This window comes from Ornithorhynchus anatinus, chromosome 2, assembly GCF_004115215.2.
Source record: "Ornithorhynchus anatinus isolate Pmale09 chromosome 2, mOrnAna1.pri.v4, whole genome shotgun sequence".
Lineage (NCBI taxonomy): Eukaryota > Metazoa > Chordata > Mammalia > Monotremata > Ornithorhynchidae > Ornithorhynchus > Ornithorhynchus anatinus.
The window spans coordinates 159,530,780-159,551,863 of record NC_041729.1 but is presented as its reverse complement, the minus strand read 5'-3'; the positions used below and the strand labels follow the sequence as shown (position 1 = coordinate 159,551,863).

Below are 21,084 nucleotides of genomic sequence, written 5' to 3'. Positions count from 1 at the left end.
TAAGTGCTTAACACATATCATGAAAAAGAAAGAAAATGGTGAATTAAAGCCTCAGATAGTGCTGCATCCCAGCTAAAAACTCAGGCAATTTCTGGAGACAGACCTGCATGGATTACTGCCATTGAGAAGGGAGTTGCTCTCTTTGAGCTAAAGCTTCTTGTGGATTATGAGGTAATAACGTTGATATTTAAGTGCTCACTATGTGCAGAGCACTGTTCTAAGTGCTGGGGGAGATACAGGGTCATCAGGTTGTCCCACGTAGGGCTCACACTTTTAATCCCCATTTTACAGATGAGGGAACTGAGGCACAGAGAAGTGAAGTGACTTGCCCAAAGTCATACAGCTGACAAGTGGCGGAGCCGGGATTCGAACCCCTGACCTCTGACTTCCAAGCCCAGGCTCTTTCCACTGAGCCACGCTGCTTCTCCCAAGTGGCAGATGCTACAAACATTAAGTACAACAACACAACAAGGGATAACCTTTTTTGCATGGCCAGCATAGTCAGGACTATAGATTCCTGCACTTATTTCTTCACTCGCACATGCACACACAAGTTAATTTCACCCCCCGTAGTTTCTTTCAATCCGAAGGACAACTAACCATGCGGCCTTGGCACTGTGCTTGATATATAATAAGCAATTAATAAATACCATTATCCTTGCTATTATGAAGGCTTTTGACCCTGATAGGGAACTCTCTGATCTTGTTGGAGATCTGGTATGAGCAAGGCTAAGTTTTCTGGGAGCATATTTGTGGAGCAATGATTCTTAACATCCCTGGAGTGTGGGCACATGAACAGAAACCAAAATGGCTCCCATTTCAACATGTTGCAGTAGTTGAAGTCACAAAGTATTGCCTTTCAGCGGTGTGGAAATTTGTGTTTATTTCACTGGAAAAAAACCCACCGGACTTTTGATATTGAAACTACACTCCTGATATTACACTACTCTGGCAGTATCTCTTCGCACAGGAGGTGCTTCTTGTTTATTGGTTGCCCAGTGGATGGTAAAGGCAAATTCCTTAATTTCATATCTAGCTTTGTTGGGTAACACACCATTCAAAATATTTTTATTTTTTACTCAATTTCCTTTCATTTTTCCACATGTGAAAATTTAATCAAAAGTTCCATTGTAAAAGGCATCAAAGATTTTATTCTAAAATGCACACCAGGAGATAAAAAAATAAGCATTATTTGGGTTTCTGAATTTCTGGGGCAGTTCTCAAACTGACCATACAAGTAAAAATCTACTGCTGGGAAAATATTAATTTGAAATGTAATACGCTTGAGGCTTGGTGAAAGGCAAAATTATTGCTTGGGGAAACTCACTGTTTGCTCTTTATGTGTTCACAATTTTGATTTGGATGGCAATGAATTACATTAACTCTCATTTTGGAAGCCTTTATGGTACTACCAGTAATTTGTGTTCTATTCTTGGGAGATTGCATTTTGGAAAAAAAAAAAGAAAAGAAAACAAAAAACTGATGAAACTTTGAACTGCTTGCCTTTGGGGCTCAATCCAGAAGTGCCTTTCAAAAACAGGGAACACTGACTTCTTAAGCCTTTTGCCCTAATGTGTAGTCTCTCTCTCTAAGGTAATCTAGAGTGAATACTTATCAGGATTTAAATGAGACCATGTAAATCATCTAAATCTAGTTCACTTGTATGAAAATACAATTGGAACCTCCACTTTCATTCAATCATATTTATTAAACATTTACTAGTACATATGTCCTAAATGTTGAGTAAAACCATAATTTGAAAGAGACACTGACCTTAATTTTGAGTCTATATTATCCATACTAAAAAAGAGACAGTAATATCACTGGCTCAGTTCCAACTTGTGAACAAAATAACCCCAATCAGTCAATCAAACAATTAACTGATCAATAGTATTATTGAAAGCGTCTGTCCAATCATTTCAGAAAAGATCTTAAAATTTTGTTTTCAAGTCAGTGCTATGAATCACTGCCGCTTTTGTTTGAGTGACTCTTCCAAGCTTGCCTTCTCCCTTTGAAGAATCATAAGCTAGCTGAGTTTACAATATCCAGAAGAGGAACACCATCTCAGTGACCTCAACATTTCTGTCTCAGCCCCTAAATTTCCTTGGATAATTTGTTTCATGATGTGACGGCTTTTATATTTGGAGACTCTGGAGAAAAAAAAAATCTATTTTAATGACTTTCTTTGGGTCAATTAAATATACAAGTTCCCAAGTCCCTTTCAGGGCAAAGGTCATGTTTTATTCCTACCTGTGTATTTCCTCAGTTAATCAATCAGTGTATTTATTGAGCACTTACTAAGAGTGGAACACAGTATTTATTGAGCATTGCATGTGGAAGAAGACAATATAAGCCACTTCCATATTTTTACCAAGAAAACTCTATGGATCCACTACCAGAACGATTGCAGATGGAGGCGGGGCGTTCTGGGTGAGATGTGTCCATGGAGTTGCTGTGAATCGGAGACAACTCAACAGCATGAGAAAAGACAAGACTTGTTAAGTACTTAGTGTCTGTCAGACACTGTTCTAAATATTGGGTAGATACAAGGTAATCAGGTTGGACCCAATCCATATCCCACGTGGGGCTCCCACTCTTAATCCTCATTTTACAGATGAGGTAACTGAGGCACCGAGAAGTGAAATGAGTTGCCCAAAGTCCCACAGGAAAGTGGTGGAGATAAGATTAGAACTCAGGTCCTTCTGACTCCCAGGCCTGTGCTCTATCCACTAACCAACACCGCTTATCTACTACTATTGCTATTACTATTCCTCCTTTTCCTACTAATACTATCACCACCACCCATTAAAAAGTCATTGGGCATTTAGAATTACCCTCCTAGAATTCCCCCCCCCCCATTATTCCTCTTCCATTTGATTTTCTGAGGAGAAAAATGGGCAAGCACTTTTGCTAGAGGAATGGTCATTTATCCACTAAAAATGGCATTCTTTGGGCACCTGCTGTGTGCAAGACACTGTGGTAAGTACTTGGGAGAGTACAATAGTAGCAAGATACATGTTCCCTGTCTTCAAATAGAGTGGGGAGATGTTTCAGTGGGGCTTTGAAGTATGGAGAATGGTGTTTTCTTGTATGTGAAGGGGGAGGGAGTTCCAAGTAGAAAGGAAGTGGGCAAGGGGTCAACAGCGAGAGAGGTGAGGTCAAGGCACGGAAGTAGATCGGGTTTAGAGGAAAGAAGTGTGAGGTCTGACTTGCAAGGGAGAGGATCAAGTTTAGGCAGAAGTGGGAAAGCTGACTGACTTTGTCAGTGGTAAGGAGCTTCTGTTTGATGAAGAAATGGATGGACAGCCATTTGAGGTTTCTGAGGAGTGGGGGTACATGCACAGAAAGTTCTGTCAGAAAAATGACCGGGATAGCAGAGTGAGGAATGGACTCTGAAGAAGGTGGTGAAAGTCTGGAAGTACAGATCTCAGCAAGGAGACTGAGGCAGTTCTCAGAAATATAAATAAAAATGAATATAAACTAGGTAAAATATATGTTTACTTATGAAAGCGATTCAAAATGAAACTCTTTATAGTCTTTTTCTTTGAGTCCTAATTTTTGCATCTTGAAGGTTCAATGCAACAGAGTCAGTAGACACATTCCTTGCCAAAAGAGATCACCTAGTCCATTTTTTCCACTTTTGGACACTGAAATAATTCCAAAAATATGGTCGACTAGTCTCCTAAAACCACAGTTCAGTGAAGACCAGTAACTTTCCAAGCTAACACATTACAGTGTTTCAAAGAATTTAGTGTATGGAATGTTTCCTAAACTCTACCCTACTGTAATTTACCTCTGGGTCCCATCTTGTTAGGCAAAAAAGAATTACCGCTCACTCTCACTAATTTCTCTTAGACATCTACTAGACTTAAATGGAAGACTCTTCTTTTCCTGTTTTACTTAGCAAAGCATTCTGGTTGGAAGGAGAGGTGGAAGGATAGAGAATGATTGTTCTGCATTGAATTTGGGACGTTGCCAGCATGAGCATTGATGAGGAAGGCTAGAGGTGCGGGTGGAGTGTTAGGAATGGAAGCAGTCGTAATAAAAATAGGGAAGGAGAGGGAGTTAATGGAAAGGTCGGGTCTGAGAGTCAGAGGACCTGGGCTCCAATCCCGGTTCTGCTAGTTGCCTGCTCTGTGACCTTGGGCAAGTCACGTAATTTCTGTATGCTTCACTTTCCTTATCTGTACAATGGAGATTAAATGCCTATTCTCCTTTCCCTTTAGACTGGGAGCCCAGGGTGGGACAGGGATTGTGCCCAATCTAATTATCAATCAATCAGTGGTACTTACTGAGCACTTATTGTGTGCAGTGCACTGTACTAAGCGCTTGGGAGAGTACAGTACAACAGAATTGGTGGACATGTTTCCTGCCCACAATGAGCTTACAGTGTAGGGGACGTTAGCTTACATTTACCTCGCCGCTTAGTCCAGTTTGTGGCACATAGTAAGTGTTTGACAAATGCCATTATTATTAGTGGTAATAGCATTTATCAAGATGCTTAATTTTCTTAAAAGATCTTGTTAATGTAAGTATCAAACTCCCAACTCCTAAGAAGCACACCCTGAAGCATTCTGAGAGAGGATATCTACAAACACACTATTCACAAACAACGATTAAATCAGTAAAGTTACAGGAAAAAATGAGGAACCTCACAAGAAAGACAGTAAGGGAGACAGCATGGCCTAGTGGAAGGAGCATGGACCAGGGAGTCAGAGGAACTGGATTCTAATCCCACCTCTGCCACTTGTCTGCTGTGTGGCCTTGGGCAAGTCACTTCACTTCTCTGTGCTTCAGTTCCCTCATCTGTAAAATGAGGATTATGACGGTGAGTCCTATGTGGGACAGGGAATGTGTCCAAACTGATCAGCTTGTTCCTGGAACTTAGTGAGCGCTTAATAAGTAACCGAAAACGTTGCAATTCGTTTACCTGCAATCAATCAATAGTATTTATTGAGCACTTAATGTATGCAAAGCATTGTACTATGCTTGTCCTAAACTTGTCTACAAAAGTTTAACAACAAGGTTAAAGGCATACTTAATCAGTCAACCAGAGGTATTTATTGAACACTTATTTTGAGCCCGGCACTGTACTAAGTCCTTGGGAAAGTACATACAGCATTGTTAGGAGAAGCAGTGTGGCTTAATGGATAGAGCATGGTTCTGGGAGTCAGAAGGACTTGGCTTCCAGTTCCATTTTCTCCAATTGCCTGCTGCGTGACCTTGGGTAAGTCACCTCACTTCTCTGTGCCTCAGTTCCCTCATCTGTAAAATGAGGATTAAGACCTTAAACCCTATGTGGGACAGAGAATGTATCCAACCTCATTGACTTGTATCTACCCCAGTGCTTAAAGCAGGACAGTACTTACTGCCGTACTGTGCTTTCCAAATGCTTAGTACAGTGCTCTGCACACAGTAAGCGCTCAATAAATCAGCGTGGCTCAGTGGAAAGAGCCCAGGCTTGGGAGTCAGAGGTCATGGGTTCTATTCCCAGCTCTGCCGCTTGTCAGCTGTGTGTCACTTCTCTGTGCCTCATTTACCTCATCTGTAAAATAGGAATGAAGACAGTGAGCCCTACTTGGGACAACCTGATTACCTTGTATCTACCCCAGCGCTGAGAACAGTGCTTGGCACATAATGTTTGTATTTGTTAAGCACTATTATTATTAAATATGATTAAATGAATGAAGTACTTGGCACATATTAAGCACTTAAGTACCATAATTATTATTATTATTATTCCTGCCCACAAGGAGCTTACAGTCTGTAGGGAGAGACATACATTAAAATAATGTTACATTCCCTTTCTAGGTATTCGAACAGCACTGTTTCCAGTGTGGTAAATATAAAATAGGTCACAGTGACTGAAGGCGAAAAGTTTTCTAAAATAGCATTTAAGAAAATAAAGTCCCTTTTCAATTTTGGAAAGTGGCTGGAGACGTTGCTTGTTTTAACTCTTTTGGAAATGGTTTCTTCATCCCAGCTGAGACAAGCGGTGGAATAATGTGCTGGCTCAGCCCAACAAACATTTCTCTGTGAAATCCAGCGATCCCAAGGCATCGGGACCGTGGCAGGCTTCAGCAGGCCTTACTGCAGCACCTCTCTGAAAAGCAGCCCAGGGTAGTGGATAGAACACGGGCCTGGGAGTCAGAAGATAATGGATTCTAATCCCGGCTCTGCCACTTGTCTGCTGTGTGACCTTGGGCAAACCACTTCACGTCTCTGGGCCTCAGTTACCTCACCTGTAAAATGGGGATATTGAGACTGTGAGCCCCACGTGAGACAGGGACTGTGTCCAACCCGATTTTCTTGTATCCACCCCAGCGCTTAGTACACTGCTTGGCACATAGTAAGCACTTAACAAATACTACCATTATTATTGTCATTATTATTATTAATAACTTTCTAAGTGGCAGCTGCAGCAGGCAGGCCAGTGTGGATCCTTGGAGCTTTGGCAGCCTTGACTGGAGCAAGCCCAATGCTAACAAGCTCATTGTGGGTTGGGAATATGTCCGTTTTATTGTTGTATTGTACTCTCCCAAGTGCTTAGTACAGTGCTTTGCACACAGTACGTACTCAATAAATACAATCGACTGATCGACCGACTGGCTGAAGTGAGTGTTGGGGGGGGGGGGGGTTGTTGCTGGGCTTTCAGCTGATAACAATTTTAATGAGATTTTTGGGTCATTTTAAAGCCACCTCACAGTAATGAAAACTTTCACAGCACGGGAAGACAAGAAATCAATACAAAGTTAACATACTTTTGTAAAGGCAATGGAGGCTTCATATTTGTTATTGCCAATGGTATTTGAGAAACCTGAGGAACCATTCTAAAATTTCTGTGTTCACCTGAGATGGCATGGACTAGTGGAAAGAGCACAACGCTGGGAGTTGAGAGTCCTGGGTTCAAATCCCATCTCTGCTGCCTTCCTGCTGTGAGGCTTTGGGCAAACCACTAGACTTCTGTGGGCCTTAGTTTTCTCATCTGTAAAATGGGAATGAAAGATCCTTTCTTGCTCTCCCTTAGACTTTGAGCTCCATGTGGGCCAAGGACTATGCCTGACCTGATTATCTTGTCCCTACCCCAGTGGTTAGTACAGTGTTTGATGTGTAATAAGTACTTAAATTCTGTAGTTAGTATTATCATCTAGGATTCCAGGCAACTCTAATACTGTTTTTCTGAAAGCTCTGCCCCTTCATCCTTAGACTTCTCGGTGGTCTGCTATATTCTAAACTTCTTGCAGGCAGAGATTGTGCTTACTAACTCTCTTGTACTCGCTCAAGTGCTTACTCTAGTGCTCTGCTTCTGGTAGGCATTCAATAAATACTCCTGATTGATCAACAGATAACTGTCTTGTCATCTGACACGAGGACTCTCTCAGGTAATATATTCATTCTTTTATTCTTCAAAATATTTATTCATTCATTCAATAGTATTTATTGAGTGCTTACTGTGTGCGGACCACTGTACTAAGTGCTTGGAAAGTATAATTTGGCAACAGATGAGATCATCCCTGCGTGGCTCAGTGGAAAGAGCACGGGCTTTGGAGTCAGGGGTCATGAGTTCGAATCCCAGCTCTGCCACTTGTCAGCTGTGTGACTGTGGGCAAGTCACTTAACTTCTCTGTGCCTCAGTTACCTCATCTGTAAAATGGGGATTAAGACTGTGAGCCCCACGTGGGACATCCTGATTCCCCTGTGTCTACCCCAGCGCTTAGAACAGTGTTCGGCACATAGTAAGCGCTTAACAAATACCAACATTATTATTATTATTCCTGCCCAACAACAGGCTCACAGTTAGAAGGAGGAGACAATCAACAAAACAAAACAAGTAGACAGGCATCAATAGCATAAAAATAAATAGACTTATAGCTATATGCACATCATTAATAAATAGAATAATAAACAAATAATTCTATTTATTAATGATGTGCATAGACTTATAGCTATATGCACATCATTAATAAATAGAATAATAAACATGTACAAATATGCAGAAGTGCTGTGAGGCGGGGAAGGAGGTAGAGCAGAGGGAGGGAGTAGGGGCAATGAGGAGAGGAGGATGAGCAGAGGGAAAGGGAAGGCTCAGTTTGGAAAGGTCTCCTGGAGGAGGTGAGCTCTCAGTAGGGCTTTGAAGGGGGAAGAGAGCTAGTTTGGTGAATCCAGACTCAGTGCTATACCATAGTTAGGCTGCTAACAGAAATTTTTTAAAAATATGCAGCAATATTTTTTCATATAATCCCTTCTATAAGATATCTGAACACAAATCAAGCATTTTATAGAGGTCATTTATTAATTCTTCTTAACTGTAGTCCAGATAATAAATACATGGTCTCCAATTGCACTTAACCATTGTTCAGCTACTTTAAAATATTTTCCCCTATATTTACTTTTTTCCTATCAGCGGTTTTAAATCTTCATTTTTTGGTGGGTAAGGTAAATGATCACCTACTAACACACCTACTAATTGATAGCCAGAACTTCTTATGGAGTTACTCGCTTGGAATTTCTTTTGAAAGGAACATTGAAAGAAGTTGTCCCATTAATATAAACCCTATATTAGTGGTGGGAGAGAAGAGATAGCTAGAGAAGATCCAATTACTGCATCCTTACATTGAGTTTATCTCGACTTTCCTTTCCGTCTTTCATTTTGTTTATCATATTTCTATCGACAATGCCCTGGGAAAGCAGCTATCTCGAGTGTCAGGGAATGTGAGATCATCCTGTTTAAAACCAGATAAACTGAGGGATTGTTAGGGGAAATGGACCTGCAATTGTTCCTGGGGATTCCTATCAAAGTCGTATTATTATTATCAGAAGCGTTTTTTTTTTTAATGTTATTTGTTAGTGCTCACTATGTGCCAGAAGCAACATGGCTCGAGGAATAGAGCACGGGTCTTGAAACCAGAAGGCCTGGACTCTAATAATAATGATGGCATTTGTCAAGTGCTTACTGTGTACACAGCACTGTTCTAAGCTCTGGGGAGAATACAAGGTGATCAGGTTTTCCCATGTGCGGCTCACAGTCTTAATCCCCATTTTACAGATGGGGTAACTGAAGCCCAGAGAAGTTAAGTGACTTGCCCAAAGTCGTACAGCTGACAAGTGGCTGAGCTGGGATTAGAACCCGTGACCTCTGACTCCCAAGCCTGGGCTCTTTCCACGGAGCCAAGCCGCTTCTCTAATCCCAGCTCTGCCACATGTCTGCTGTGTGAACTTGGGGAAATCACTTAACTTCTCTGTTCTTCGGTTACATCTGTAAAAAAAAAAAAAAATGGGGATTAAGAGTCCATGTGGGAAAGGGACTGCATCCAAAATGATTAACTTGTATCTAGCCCAGTGCTTAGTACCGTGCTTGGCACATATTTGTTTTATGCTGTCGAGTCATGCCCAAACCATAGTGACACTATGGACACATCTCTCCCAGAATACCCCACTTCCATTTGCAATTGTTCTGGTAGTGGATCCAGAGAGTTTTCTTGGTAAAAATACAGAAAGGGTTTACCATATCCTCCTTTTGTTCAGTAAAATTGAGTCTGTGCCCTCAACTTTCTCCCATGCCGCTGCTGCCCAACACAGGTGAGTTTTGACTAGTAGCAGATGGCCTTCCACTCGCTAGCCACTGGCCAGGCTAGGAATGGAATGGACAGGCTTCTGCTTGACTCTCCCTCCCATAGCCGAGACTGGTAGAGGACTGGAAACCCTCCAGGTGTGACCCTGAGAGGTGAGCTTGACACATAGTAAGTGCTTAATAAGTACCATCTTTATTATTATTATTATTATTACTACTAAATATTGGGATAGATACAAGGTACTCATGGCCCAACAGAAAGAGCATGGGCCTGGAAGTCAGAGGACCTGGAGTCTAAACCTAGCTCTGCCACTTGTCTACTGTGTGACCTTGGACTAGTCACTTCACTTCTCACTGCCTCTGTTCTTGCATCTGTCAAAATGGGGATTCCATATTTGTCTTCCCTGCTACTTAGACTTTGAGCCCCATCTGGTACCTGGTTATCTTCTATTTACCCCAGCACTTAGTACAAGACTTGGCACATAGTAAGCACTTAACAAATACCATTATTATTAGCAATAATAATTATTGGTTTGGACGGTTCCTATCCCACATGGGGCTCACAGTCTTAATCCCCATTTTACAGATGAGGTAACTGAGACTCAGAGAAGGTAAGTAACTTGCCCAAGGTCACACAGCAGGTAAGTCGTGGACCCGGAATTAGAACCCAGGTCTTTCTGACGCCGAGAAATTTCTAAATGAAAGCTAAGACAGTTGCAAAATAATTCCTGGCTAGACCACTGAAATCTGTGAGCCCTCTGACCTTTGGTTTTCCCTCAGCTTCCAGTGCTCTATATCCCTTTAACTGGTTTTGTTCTTCTCTGAATTTACCATTTGCTTTTTCTCTCTGGATTTTCTGGGATCACAGGCCATTTTTCAGGCTGTCTTTTAGATCTTGAAACTTGACGGTTCCAGTAGCTCTTTCTTTCTCTCCCTCTTTCACCCCAGGCATATTGCTCTCTTTGTTTGACTCTCCTCAGGCAGAGCTGAATTGGGATGCCTTCATTCTTCTTATAAAGCTTGGCATGTGAATGATAAGTTTTCTTCATGCTGCTTGGGGAACTTTCTGTGATTTGATTGACTTCTGGAAAGGGGAAAGGAGGAACTGTCACTTAGATTCTGCTATAAATCATGTTTTTTTAAAGATTTAAAATTTGAGTATTTTAAATAGCCCCCGGGTAATACGAAGCACTCCAGAGTTAGGGTGATACTTTCTAATAGAAAAAAACAAAACATACTTTGTGAGGAAAACTTCTTACATACTACATTCCTCAAATGTTTGATTTGTGGTTCCCCTAGTACTTTGTTCATTTCTAAATTTTACATATCCAAATTACTTTGAACTTTGTACTTTGAAGAGAAGAATTGTAACCATATTTTTATAGTAGCTACCCCCTTTGAGGAGGCCTCTCTCTCACTCACTTCCTGTAAATTTGTACTTTTTCCTTACAGAGACCTCCAATCTTTTGACCATATCCAATTTTATCAACTCATCATTTTATCAACTCATCATGCCCCACTTAGTCTCAATACCCAAACTACCTTCCCTTGATGACCACATTGACGCTCTCAACGCCATCTTCTCTACTGAACTCAACTCGCTCACTCCCCTATGCCTTTGTCGATCTTGTATCACTAACCCACAGCCCTGGATCACCTGCACTGTCCGCCTCCTTCGCTCTTATGCTTGAGTCGCTGAACGTTGCTGGCAGAAATCTAAATAACAGACCTACTTTGTCCACTTCAAATTTCTCCTTGCATGTGTTAACTCTGCCCTCTCCTCTGCCCGGAAAAATTATTTCTCCACCCTTATCGACCCCCATGTCCTTTACCCTTGCCAGTTGTTCCAGATATTTAGCTCCCTCCTCAGGCCCCCTTTCCCACCGCCTTCCCCATTTCTTGCCCCCAATGAGCTGGCCACCTACTTTTATTAAGAAAGTTGACACTATCAGGCAAAAGCTCCCTAAAATCGCCCCTGCCCCTCCTCAGACCCTCCCACCTCTGGTCCCTTCTTCAACTCCAATCCTCCTCAGCAGTATCTCTAGAGGAGATTGACCTCCTTTCAAAAACTACCCTCTTCACCTGCTCATCCAAACCCATTCTTTGCACCTTATTAAAACTTCTGCCCCCTCTCTTCTTCCCTCCCTAACAGCCATCTTCAACTGTTCGCTCGCCAATGGATCCTTCCCCACTGCTTTCAAACATACCCAGGTCTCCCCATCATAAAAAAATCCTCACTTGATCCCACGGCCCCCGTCTCCCTCCCACCATTCCTCTTCAAACTTCTTGAACGAGTTGTCTACACCCGCTGTCTCAAATTTGATTTTTCCAATTCTCTCCTTGACGCCCTCCAATTTGGCTTCCACCCCTTTCACTGTAAAGAAAACACCCTCTCAAAAGTCACCAATGATCTTCTGCTTGCCAAATTCATTGACCTCTAATCCATCCTAATCCTCCTTGACCTCTCAGCTGCCTTTGACACTGTGGACCACCCCCTTCTCCTGGAAGTGTTATCCAACCTTGGCTTCACCTACTCTGTCCTTACCTGGTTCTCCTCTTATCTCTCTGGTCATTCATTCCATTCTTTGGCCCCTCCTCTGCCTCCCACCCTTAACTGTGGGGGTCCCTCAGGGTTCTGTTCTGTCTCCCTTTCTATTCTCCATCTACTCCCATTCCCTTGGAGAACTCATTTGCTCCCATGGCTTCAACTACCACCTCTGTGTGGATGATACCCAAATCTACCTCTCCTCCCCTGATCCTCTCATCCTCTCTGCAGTCTCACATTTCCTCCTGCCTTCAAGACATCTCTACTTGGATGTCCTCCCATCACCTCAAACTTAACATGTCCAAAACAGAACTCTTTATCTTCCCATCCAAATCCTGTCCTCCCTTTGACTTTCTCATTGTTATAAATGGCACCATCAACCTTCCTGTCTCACAGGCCCATAACCATGGCATTATCCTTGATTCCTCTCTGTCATTCAATCCCCATGTTCAGTCCATCACTAAATCCTGTCAGTCCCATCTTCATAACACACTTAAAATCTGCCTTTTCCTCTCCATCCAAACTGCTATCACATTAACACAATTACTCATCCTGCCCTGCCTGGATTGGTGCATCTGCCTCCTTGCTGACCTCCCAGTCTCCTGTCTCTCCTCACTCCAGTCTATACTTCACTCTGCTTACCCAGATCATTTTGGTACAGAAATGTTCAGGACATGACATCCTACTCTTCCAAACACTCCAGTGGTTGCCCATCCACCTCCACATCAAACAAAATCTCCTCACCATTGGCTTTAAAATACTCCATCACCTTGCCCCTTCCTACCTCACCTCGCTTCTATCCTTCTACAAACCAACCCACACACCTCACTCCTCTAGTGTTAACCTTCTCACCTATCCTTGATCTCACCTATCTCACCGCAAACCCCTGGTCCATATCCTGCCTCTGGCCTGGAATGCCCTCTTCTTCCTCAAATCCGACAATTACTCTCCCCCTCTTCCAAGTTTTATTGAAGGCACATCTCCAAGAGGTATTCCCTGGCTAAGCCCCCCTTTCCTCCTTTCCCACTCCCTTCTGTGTTGCCCTGACTTGCTCCCTTTGTTTGTCCTCCCCATCTCAGCCCCACGGCACTTATGTACATATCTGTAAATTATTTCTATTAAAGTCTGTCTCCCCCTCTTCTAGACTATAAGCTTGTTGTGGGCAGGGAAAGAATCTGTTTGTTGTTATGTTCTGCCAAGCACTTAGCAGAGTGCTCTGCACCCTGTAAGTGCTCAGTAAATGCAATAGAATGAATGAATGAAAGAACACGGGCTGAGAGCCAGGAGACCTGAGTTTTTCATCGTGCCTTTGCCATTAGCCAAATCTGTGATCTTGGGCAAGTCACTTAACTTGCCTGTGCCTCAATTTCCTCATTAGGAAAATAAGGGGGATAAAATACCAATTTTTGTATGGTATTTGTTAAGCATTTATTATGTGCCAGGCACTGTACTAAGCTTTGGGATAGACACAAGGTAATCGCGGTCCCTGTCCCATGTGGGGCTCACAGTCTTAATTTCCATTTTGCAGATGAGGCAACTGATGCACAAAGAAGTCAAGTGACTTACCCGGGCTCAAACTGCAGACAAGTGGTGGAGCGGGGATTAGAACCCAGGTCCTTCTGATTTCCAGGCCCCTTGTTTTATCCATGAGGCCATGCTGCTTCTCACATTCTCCCTTCCTATATGAATGTGAACCTCATGGGACAGGGACATTTCTCAGTCTGTTCATATTTATCTACCCCACCACTTGGTAGGGTGCTTGGCCCATGCTTAACAAGTATGATGATTATTCTTAATCTTCTTTTTTATATTATGGGAAAACCTAAACTTTTTCAAGAATCATTATTCTAGAACAAAAATGGAGGCTTTGTCTCATGAATTTGTCATGTTCTAACCAGAAGAGTCTAAAATTTAAGGAATTACTAAGGCTGATAATGAGCAGATTTTGAGTGAGGCCCAAACCTTTAATCGTGGAATGTGGAGGGAGGTATTCAGTAAACAACATCCAGTAAGCCAGGTTCCCTGGAGCTTGAATTGATCCAGTTGGCATTTGGAGGAATGAGATTTTTGCAGTTTTATTCGTGTTACCCTGGATCTACGAAAGCAAGTTTATTGTGACTGTTTGCCAACGTATCTCTGTCATCTCACTTTGGATCGTCTCCATGGGCTGCAGCTTCAAATACAGGGTTAGATGGCTTTAGTTACTTGGCTCACAGCACAGAATGACTCACGGACATAGATCCAGCTTGTATTCACTACAATTCCAGTCTTGGCTTTCTAGCATCAGAGCTTGCAGCTTTTTTTGTGTGAATTTTTTTTACCACCTATTCGGAAAGTATTTTCTGGTGTGGGGGTGGACATGTAGATTGAGAATGGTTATCGGATCTTCCAAAATACGTGACCAGGGATTTTTAAGAGGAATGTGTGTGTTTGTTATATGTTACTCTCCCAATTGCTTAGTACAGTGCTTTCCACACAGTAAGCGCTCAATAAATACGATTGAATGAATGAATGAGGTGAGAGCAGCATTTGGAAGAGGAGGAAGGGGACATATTCAAGGGAAGGGTAACTTTTATGTAGATGTCAACAGTTTTTAAACATCTGTCTCTCCCTCCAGACTGTAAACTCCTCAAGGGCAGGGATTATGTTTTATAATTCTACTGGACTCTCCCAAACACTTAGTCCAGTCAATTAATCAAAAATCATATTATTGAGAGTTTACTGTGTGCAGAGCAATGTGCTGAGGGTTTGGGAGAGTACAATACGACAGAGGTGGTAGACACATTCCCTGCCCACAGTGAAATTACAGAGCTCTGCACGGGGTAAGTGCTCAGTAAATGCTACTGATTGATTAATTGTTGAGGCTGTTTCACAGAGCACGTGGGCAAATGAAGCAGCATTTGAGCGAACCCAGATGCACGTCACTGGGTTTTTCAACAGACTCGTTTGCACATTTTGAGCCTGGAAGGATCACTTTCAATCCTGGGTCGGGCCATTCCAAAAATACAGAAAACTTAAGGATTCCCCTGCAGCAAGAAAATCCTTATGCCAAGAACCCACTTCATGCTCCTGTCTTATCCTTCCTAAAATGGGGTAATAATAATAATCATAGTATTTGTTAAGCTCTATATGCCAAGCATTGTTCTAAGCACTGGGGTAGACACAAGGTAATCAGGTTGTCCCATGTGTGGCTCCCAGTCTTAATCCCCATTTTACAGATGAGGTAACTGAGGCCAGAGAAGTTGTTATTTACCCAAAGTCACACAGCTGACAAGTGGCGGAGCTGGCATTAGAACCCATGACCTTTGATGCCCAAGCCTGTGCTCTTTCCACTAAGTCACGCTGGGTTAGAGAAGTCTTGTAGACATGGCCTTTAACAACGAAGCTGCTGATTGTGTAAAATATTTACAACCCGTGGAATCAGATCACTGGTTCTGATTGCCCCCTTTAGACTGTAAACTCACTGTGGGGAGGGAACGTGCTTACCAAATCATTCATTCATTCAATAGTATTTATTGAGCGCTTACTATGTGCAGAGCACTGTACTAAGCGCTTGGAATGAACAACTCGGCAACAGATAGAGACGGTCCCTGCCGTTTGACGGGCTTACGGTCTAATCGGGGGAGACGGACAGACGAGAACGATGGCGATAAATAGAGTCGAGGGGAAGAACATCTCGTAAAAACAATGGCAACTAAATAGAATCGAGGCGATGTACATTTCATTAACAAAATAAATAGGGTAATGAAAATATATACAGTAGAGCGGACGAGTACAGTGCTGAGGGGATGGGAAGGGAGAGGAGGAGGAGCAGAGGGAAATGGGGGGAAAAGAGGGTTAAGCTGCGGAGAGGTGAAGGGGGGGCGGTGGAGGGAGTAGAGGGAGAAGAGGAGCTCAGTCTGGGAAGGCCTCTTGGAGGAGGTGAGTTTTAAGTAGGGTTTTGAAGAGGGAAAGAGAATCAGTTTGGCGGAGGTGAGGAGGGAGGGCGTTCCGGGACCGCGGGAGGACATGGCCCAGGGGTCGACGGCGGGATAGGCGAGACCGAGGGACGGCGAGGAGGTGGGCGGCGGAGGAGCGGCGCGTACGGGGTGGGCGGTAGAAAGAGAGAAGGGAGGAGAGGTAGGAAGGGGCAAGGTGATGGAGAGCCTCGAAGCCTAGAGTGAGGAGTTTTTGTTTGGAGCGGAGGTCGATAGGCAACCACTGGAGTTGTTTAAGAAGGGGAGTGACATGCCCAGATCGTTTCTGCGGGAAGATGAGCCGGGCAGCGGAGTGAAGAATAGAACGGGTGAGACAGGAGGAAGGGAGATCAGAGAGAAGGCTGACACAGTAATCTAGCCGGGCTGTAACGAGAGCCCGTAGCAGTAAGGTAGCCGTTTGGGTGGAGAGGAAAGGGCGGATCTTGGCGATATTGTGAAGGTGAAACCGGCAGGTCTCGGTAACGGATAGGATGTGTGGGGTGAACGAGAGCGATGAGTCAAGGATGACACCGAGATCGTGGGCCCGAGAGATGGGAAGGACGGTCGTGCCATCCACGGTGATAGGGAAGTCTGGGAGAGGACCGGGTTCGGGAGGGAAGATGAGGAGCTCAGTCTTGCTCATGTTGAGTTTTAGGTGGCGGGCCGACATCCAGGTGGAGACGTCCCGGAGGCGGGAGGAGATGCGAGCCTGAAGGGAGGGGGAGAGGACGGGGCGGAGATGTAGATCTGCGTGTCATCTGCGTAGAGATGGTAGTCGAAGCCGTGAGAGCGAATGAGTTCACCGAGGGAGTGGGTGTAGATGGAGAACAGAAGAGGGCCGAGAACTGACCCTTGAGGAACTCCGACAGTTAAAGGATGGGAGGGGGAGGAGGCTCCGGCGAAGGAGACCGAGAATGACCGGCCAGAGAGGTAAGAGGAGAACCGGGAGAGGACGGAGTCCGTGAAGCCAAGGTGAGATAAGGTATGGAGGAGGAGGGGATGGTCGACAGTGTCAAAGGCAGCAGAGAGGTCAAGGAGGATCAGAATGGAGTAGGAGCCATTGGATTTGGCAAGAAGGAGGTCACGGGTGACCTTAGAGAGAGCGGTCTCGGTCGAGTGGAGGGGACGGAAGCCAGATTGGAGGGGGTCTAGGAGAGAATGGGATAATAGATAAATCAGTAATTTATCTATCATCTGTCTACCTATCTATACATATATATGTATTTTATTGCATTTGGGAGGTGCTTACTTTGTGTCCAGCACTGTTACAGGAACTGGGATAGCAGAAGGAAACCATGTTGGACACATTCCCTGTCCCACAAAGGATTTAAATCGAGGGAGGAGGCTTTAATTCTCATTTTACAGTTGAAGTAACTGAGGCACAATCGATCGGTCATATTTATTGGGTGTTTACAGTGTGCAAAGCACTGTATTAAGAGCTTGGAAGAGTGCAAGACAACAATATAACTGACACATTCCCTGCCCCAAACAATCTTACAGTCATAGAACTTAAGTGACTTGCTCAAGGTCACACAGCAGACAAGTGGCAGAGCCGGGATTAGAATCTTGTGCTCTTCCCACTAGGCCAAGCTGCTTCATGATTGTACTCTCCCAAGTGCTAAGTACAGTGCTCTGCACACAGGAAGCACCCAATAAATATGATTGATTGATTAATTGATCAGGGCTTTTGCTGAGAATGATAGTGATGGTTCTGATGCCCTGGTTAGGGGTGGTTGCTCCAGAGTCTGTCTCCTTTCCATGGCTTTGAACCAGGACAGAGAATGAAAGGAAGGATTCCTACCATCATCAGTAGACACATTTTGGAGGGAATGAATATAGTCTAATGATGAAAAATGACTGCGAGAATACACAAGAAACTGTGAGCATACTCCACAAGTAATCAGAGGAGGATCTACAAAGGAAGGGTCACCTACATCTCCATGAAAATGTTAATACCAGTGTAGCACCTCATCTGCATGAAAATTTGGCTTGTTAGCTTTTTGCTTTTTCCCCAAGAGCTATTATAACTATGTGGTATTTGTTAATAATAATAATAATGTTGGTATTAAGTGCTTTCTATGTGCAGAGCACTGTTCTAATCGCTGGGGTAGATACAGGGTAATCAGGTTGTCCTACATGAGGCTCACAGTCTTAATCCCCATTTTAGAGATGAGGGAACTGAGGCACAGAGAAGTGAAGTGACAAATGGCAGAGCCGGGATTTGAACCCATTCATTCATTCAATAGTATTTATTGAGCGCTTACTATGTGCAGAGCACTGTACTAAGCGCTTGGAATGAACAAGTCGGCAACAGATAGAGACGGTCCCTGCCGTTTGACGGGCTTACAGTCTAATCGGGGGAGACGGACAGACAAGAACAATGGCAATAAATAGAGACAAGGGGAAGAACATCTCGTAAAGACAATGGCAACTAAATAGAATCAAGGCGATGTACAATTCATTAACAAATTAACCCGTGACCTCTAACTCCCAAGCTCATGCTCTTTCCATTGAGCCATGCTGCTTCTCTACTATGTGCCAAGCACTGTTCTAAACGCTGGGGTTTTGACACAAGGTAAGCAGGTTGTCCCACCTGGGACATACAGTCTTAATCCCCATTTCAGAGATGTGGTAACTGAGGTGCAGAGAAGTGAAGTGACCTGCCCAAGGTCACAAAGCAGGAAACTATCCATAAAACTAACTGCTTTGAGAAGCAGTGTGGCCTAGGGGTAAGAACACGGGGCTGGGAGTCAGAGGATCTGGGTTCTAATCCCAGTTCCACTGCTTTTTGGCTTGTGTGACCTTGGTGGCAATAGAATCTCTTGAACCCACCTTCCGTTACCAAAGGGCCTACAACACAAAGTGAATCTGCGAACACGTGAAGTCTTGGCCTCATTCTAACTTTGGAGGAAATCATCACTACAGACAGACCCCTGAGAGATGGCTGAAGTCTTGGGTTTGATGGATCTCTGAAGATCAACAAGCCTAGAAGGAATATTCTGGTTAAACACATCTGGAACGCTGAGTAATGCCACAGGATCTTAAAGATACGCCCAACATCGCCGTTTTCAAGAAGAAAGGCGAAAGAGCAGTAAATATCCTATAACTCAGTGCTCTCTCTTATTGGCAAGATCCTAGTTGTGACCCACTGGACCAGTTTCTGAAGAGAACTGTTAATTTTCTGCTCCAGTGACCACAGTGTAGCTTAAAGTCACGGTGCACGCCCCTCGGATGTGATCTTTGCTGCGTACTAGATGCGGAGGAAGTGCAGAGAGCAACACCGATCCCTCTATATTACTGTTTTCATAAACCTGGCAGTAGCATTTCACGCCTTCGGTTGATCTTCGTTCTGGTGACCGCGCAATGAATTTGGCTGCCCTGAGGGGTTTATCGGGCTCCCGATATTATGCCACGATAGGAGAGTCAGCCATGTAAGCTCCTTGCTGTCCTTGTCAATCCAAAGTTACTTATTGATTGCTTGCTGTGTGCAGAGCACTGAGGTAAGTTCTTGGGAAAGTAATAATAATGTTGGCATTAAAGTGCTTACTATGTGTAGAGCACTGTTCTAAGCGCTGGGGTAGATACAGGATAATCAGGTTGTCCCACGTGAGGCTCACAGTTAATCCCCATTTTAGAGATGAGGGAACTGAGGCACAGAGAAGTTGTGACTTGCCCACAGTCACACAGCTGACAAGTGGCAGAGCCGGGATTCGAACCCATGACCTCTGACTCCCAAGCCCGTGCTCTTTCCACTGAGCCACGCTGCTTCTCTATAAAACCAGAGGGTTAGTAGACACATTCCCTGCTCACCACAAGATTATAGTCTAGATATAAAATAATCAGGTCAGGCATAGTCCCCGTTGTCCATGGAGCTCCTGGTCTAAAGGGAAGGGAGAACAGGTATTGAATCTCCATTTTCCAGATGAAGAAACTGAGGCACAGAGAAACGAAGTGACCTGCCCAGGGTTACACAGCTGACAAGTGGTGGACCAGGGATTAGATCGCAGGTCGCTCGATTCCCAGGCCTGTGTCATTCCTCCAGGCCACACACTTCATCTCGCTCTTGCAGTCACAAAGAAGGAGGGTCCTCTGCCACTGCCCCAGAGTCCTTCAGCGAGATCTGAATCTTGGAGTCGTGTTGATACCACACGCTACCTTTGAGCCTCCCGAAGGACGAAGCGTAAATATACGTATGGATACACTGGAGTGGATTTTTCAGCTAATTTTAGTGACCGCTATGGAAAATGGCCAAATCAAGTGGAAGTGCCAGGATATGTTAGTTTGCTGGCATTAGGAACTTTATTTTTGAAAAAAACACAAAGAGAAGGTTGATCAGCAATGCTGCCCTAGCTCAAGAAGAAGGTAATAATAATTGTGGTCTTTGTTAAGCGTTTACTACGTGCCAAGCACTGTACTAAGCACTGGGGTAGATGCAATATAATCGGGTCAGACAGTCCCTTCCGAAATTGGGCTGAGTCTTAATCCCCATTTTACAGATGAGGTAATGGAGGCTCAGCGAAATGAAGGGATGTGCCCAAGGTCATGCGGCAGACAAGGGGCGCAGCCGGGATTCGAACAATAATAATGTTGGTATTTGTTAAGCGCTTACTATGTGCAGAGCACTGTTCTAAGCGCTATGGCAGATACAGGGTAATGAGATTGTCCCACATGAGGCTCACAGTCTTAATCCCCATTTTACAGATGAGGGAACTGAGGCACAGAGAAGTGAAGTGACTTGCCCACAGCCACAGAGCTGACAAGTGGCAGAGCTGGGATTCGAACCCATGACCTCCGACTCCCAAGTCCGTGCTCTTTCCACTGAGCCACGCTGAACACAGGTCCTTCTGATTCCCAGTCCCTTGCCCTTTCCATTCAGCCACGCTGCTTCCATGTTATTAGACATTAATAGGAATGAATCAATGAAAAATCTAGCCAGCAAGCAGTGGGATGTTTGTCGGTTGCCTCACAACTGTGTCGTAGGTTGGGGAATCACTGTCTTAGGGTGATGGTTC

At 44.1% G+C, this 21,084-nt stretch overlaps 1 protein-coding gene and 1 non-coding gene across 3 annotated transcripts in view; one reads left to right on the top strand and one right to left on the bottom strand.

The window, feature by feature from the left end:
• TAFA2 (TAFA chemokine like family member 2) overlaps positions 1-21,084 on the top strand; it is a 453,170-nt gene that overhangs the window by 130,989 nt on the left and 301,097 nt on the right. The gene's annotated exons all lie outside the window — the stretch shown is intronic.
• Positions 9,590-9,727, bottom strand: LOC114809681. The gene has a single exon (XR_003757458.1). It is a non-coding gene; the product is annotated as a small nucleolar RNA SNORA7 (small nucleolar RNA).